The sequence below is a fragment of the Ixodes scapularis genome, unplaced genomic scaffold (genome assembly GCF_016920785.2).
Source record: "Ixodes scapularis isolate PalLabHiFi unplaced genomic scaffold, ASM1692078v2 PGA_scaffold8__174_contigs__length_109621045, whole genome shotgun sequence".
NCBI classification, from domain to species: Eukaryota; Metazoa; Arthropoda; class Arachnida; order Ixodida; family Ixodidae; genus Ixodes; species Ixodes scapularis.
The window spans coordinates 19,994,452-19,998,991 of NW_024609883.1; the positions used below are offsets into that span (position 1 = coordinate 19,994,452).

Consider the following 4,540-nt stretch of genomic DNA (forward strand, 5'->3'; position numbering starts at 1 on the left):
AGACGACACATGGCGACATTTCCAGCAAAAGCTCTCCAGGTTCAGCAGTTGTGCATGGCGAGCTTTTTCACTTTAACCAACATAAAGTGGCAGCAACTGCCAGCACCACTGCATTACCTCATGCATGGTCTTTATGACTTGAGCATTTCGCAAAAAACTAGGTGAGATTAGCTGGGAAAAGCTGGTAGAACATGGATAGAGGTACTGCTAGAAGTTCAGTCCAGGCCCGTTTATAATGACGTTTTACTTGAAGTGACATAATCAACGTCAATATCGGTCCACAGAGCATCTTTTGCCTTGCCGACACCCAGTCTTCCATAATAAAGCTGCATATTAAAGAAAGTGATTTACATTTTGTGTTAAAATATACGAATTCACCATAAATTTGCAGAGGTTAGTTTAACACCCTCATCGAGCTACACATGCTTTGGCAGTCCAGACTCACGGAGCTTCTGTAGTCACCCTGACGACCAGTCTTCCGAAATGAAACTTTCGTGGGAACAAGGTGATTTCCTTTGTCGTGTGTTACAATAGACTCATAGGAAGGAACTCAACTACTATTCCATGGCTAACTTCATGCTAAATTTTCAGACAGGATTTCGCCAGCCTCATCGAGCTGCACGTACTCCGGCCACTCAGACGGGTGGAGTTCCTGTAGTCACCCTGACGACCAGTCTTCTGAATTAAACCGGTCGTGAACGAAGGTGAATATACTTTTTATGCTTTCATATAGAGGAATAAGGGAGGACTTCAACCTCTACACCTTTGTTAAGTTCGCATTAAATTTGCAGAGCGTATTTCTGTGGCTTCATTGGACCACACACAATCGTGCACCTTACTAGAGAACAGTCGACTAGGGGCCCATAATAAGTGGTGGCCGGATATTGCTTGTGGCACCTTTTTATTCCCTTTTCTTTGTGAGCTTGCTTTCTTCAGTGGTAGAAACAGCGCAACTTGACGAAGGATAGGAAACAAGGAGTATACACACAGGCGCTGTAAATGTACGCAGAGAGGCACTGTTTCTGCCACCTTAAATGAACGACCAACTCGCCCAACTTTGCACTCTGTTGAACTTGCTTTCTTACTTGCAGTTTTTGCAAAATCCTTTCTTTCTTTCTCTCTTTTTGTGCGGTTGATCACAGCTACGCTCTACGTCAAGATGCTGCTCCTGCTCAAGAGTCCAGCGGGGACGTGGCTGACATGGAGATTTTGGTTTCTTCACCGTCGCCTAGAGACTTTATCTGGCTGTGCAGCTGGGCCTTCTCAGAAATGTGAGTGCTTTCTATGACGCGAACATTTTTTTTTCTTTTGCAAATTTTTTTTGTGAAGTTATAAAAGGTCAGGCCGCAAAAATAAAACGCCGAGGTTCAAAAAACACCAGGGGATACTAAACTTTATCTTGAGAGCAGATGACGCCTGGGGTCACATAACACCAGACCGGCTAGCTAGCAGTTACAAATCGAAGTTTGTTCAAAGTTCACCACATATTTGTTTCACAGTATTGTCACTGTCAAGCACAAAAAAAAACTGTTCCGCACGCAGGTGTTAACACCGTCAAATCAAAACAGCTGAACCGGTTTCACTGAATCATAAGTCTTCCCACAAAGCCTCACGTAAGACAGTGTTTTTTAAAGTTATCGAAAAGCTGCCGTGGTCAAATCTGTGTAATGCTGAGCCTGTCATGGTCCCTTGTCCTATCTGCCAAACTTTAGTTGCCTGTTGTTGTGCGAGCGCTTCACTCTTACAGTGCCATGGGCATAGGTAACGTATGGCCAAGCTTTAAGAAAATGCATTTCACAGTTTGGATGCCTATTCTGACTTGAATTTTTCTGTGTGCACACTTGTCTTTTTGGACTGTCAGGTCTCTGGCCAACATGAAGCACCCTGTCCGACATAAAGATGTACTGCTGCTTTCCTAAACTTGAACTGCATATCTGTAGTTTGTCACACTTCCTATTCTTGTTTAAAGACACTTCAAATTATTGAGGAATATTCTTGAGCGTGAATAGCACATCTAATAAATTGATGGCGAATGCAAGTTTTTCTTGGAGACCTAATCTGGGTCATTTGTCAAATTGCAGCACCCTGCAAAAGCCGCAGCATCGACAACGAGAAGGTGAACGCCCTGAGAGCCAAGGTGCAACAGCTTCAAGAGCGTAACAAGAGGCTGCAAAAAAGGCTGCAAAGACAACTTCAGATGAGGACTGTTGCCGAAGTCGCTGGGAGGGTCCGCGTTCATGTGTCTCCTTCTGTCGCCGCACTCGTTGAAGCCCAGCTTAGAATGCGCAATGTGAGCCGGTTTGGCCAGAGATGGTGCAGCCACAACAAAGCCTTGACTTTAGGCCTCTACTTTCATAGCCCCAAAGGCTATAAGTATTGCAGGCGACTGCTTAGGCTGCCATCAGTAAGGTCACTGCAGCTATGGCTTCAGCGTGTGCCACTGAAGGTGGGATTTTACCCTGTTATTTTCGAGCTGATAAAGAGGCGGGCAGCTTCTTTTTCTCGAGCGGATAACGCCTGCAGCATAGCCTTTAATGAAATGCATATCAAAAAAAGCTTTCATACAACCCCTCGTCTGACAGGTTTGAAGGACTTGAGGAACATAGTGGACAGCAAGGCAAAAAGCTGGCAAAGAAGATTCTCATGTTCAGGGCGAAAGGAGTCGGAACACCGTGGAAGCAGCCGCTTGGCTATTTTTTTCGCTCACAAAGCCACACCTTCAGATGTAATAAAATATCTCTTTTTCCAGTGCTACAGCGCCCTTGTGGACGCTAACCTGGAGGCGGTAGCTGTTGTATGCGATGAAGGGTGTTAGAACGTCTCTCTTTTTCAAGCAACGTAACTGCCGAAAAGCCTTACGTAGAGATCAATGGCTAGCCACTTTTTTTTCCTTTTCGATGCTCCGCACCTTTTGAAGTGACTCAGAAACATGTTATTCCAATACGACTAAAAAGTTGGTGATTACACAGTGAAAAGTTAATACATCAAGGACGCTTATGAGAAGGACCGCAAACTTGACATCCGTTCTATGCCAAAGCTGAAGGAGAAGCATTTTATTTGGGCCTTCTCGTCAAAGATGTGCTGGCTGTGGCTCGCTGTATGAACAGCTGTGGCTGGCAATTGCCAGCCACAGCTGTTCATACAGCAAGATTCGTCGAAAGAATCGACCGTGTCTTTGACAGCCTAAATAGCTCGCAGAAATCTGCAAAGACGCCATATGCCTCTGCAATGTGTAACGGCTCTATCCGTGTTAAGTTTTTGAAAGAGTGCATTCTGGTTTTTAAAAGCCTGCAAGTGCTCGGATGTAGAAGACAGCCGCAGTGCATTCGTGGCTTCCGCTTGAGAGTTAGGTCACTGCTGCTGCTCTGCAATCACCTCGCGGTTAATTACGGTTTTTCGCACTTTTAAAACCGCCATTTGAACGAGGACACCCTTGAAAACACTGTTGCTGTTATACGTTCAATATCAGGTGCAAACACGAACTCCACTTTCCGTCAATTTCAGGCCGCGTTCACGCACCTTTCGATTAGAAACCTATTTAAGCTGTCGGAAAAAATCAAACTGTGCTGACGACATACCTCTCTTTGCTACGTTCCCAGCACGCCTCTTGCCACCTTCTCCTCCTCTTGCCTTAGGAAGCGCAGTTTTTCTTACCACGGCAGACGATTCGCCTTCAGACTACCCTTTGGCAATAGAAAAGAACACCATCGTTTATTTTGCTGGGTGGTTGTCATCGAACTTCCTTAAGGTTCATTCCTGTGTAGGAACATCCCAGAAATGTGAGCTGAGGACAGAAAATGCGTGTTTTTCTGAGGTAAATCAAGTGCTCTTGTATTTGAGTGTGAAAGACACTGCCGACTCCCACTTTGGAATCCTCTGAGCTCCTTCTGCTTCTTTCAGATTATTTGTTGAAGCTTGTGAGGAAGTCTTCGAGACATGCATCAACAACCTAATTTGAAAGGAGAACGTAGGGCGAACTCTTTGTGTCCTTTTTCACCAGAATATTCCAAAGTCTATTACTCTATCTGACGAAAGTGTTTATGATGATTTGTTTTCTCTGAGTGCAAGAGTCATTCAGCACTGGTTCGCGCGGAAAAAAAAGCTGAAATATCTGATACAATATCAAAGTGTAAAGCTAGGCAGCAAGTCCACAGGCTACGTATGTGAGACCACCCAGAGTACTTCTTAAAGCTGTGCAGGCATGTTCTATTCGAGCCTTTCATTTTCTTCGGTTTCTTGAGGAGTAATGTAGTCTTCTAACTGACTCACATATATAGCGTTTAAAGCTGTGAAGCAATACTGGCTTATGAAGTGCAGCATGCCACAGAGCTCCAAGACGGTTTACTTCACTTGGCTTCCTTGACCTGCACCAAACAATCGCTGCGGTGCAGTGTAGCAGCACCACCAGATGCAAGTTAAGATATTTTCAACATTATTGTACCTTGACCAAGGAATGTGTAGAAAAGTGTAGTTTTTGTTTTTTGTATTACAGCGGTGGCCTCAGCTGTCCTCGGAACACTGTGGAACCTCCGAGTTATTA

General features: G+C 44.7%; 1 pseudogene; it reads left to right on the plus strand.

Moving 5' to 3' along the window:
* The first annotated feature begins 2,421 nt into the window (after window positions 1–2,421).
* LOC115330855 lies at window positions 2,422–4,189 on the plus strand (annotated as a pseudogene).
* The last annotated feature ends 351 nt before the right edge of the window (window positions 4,190–4,540 follow it).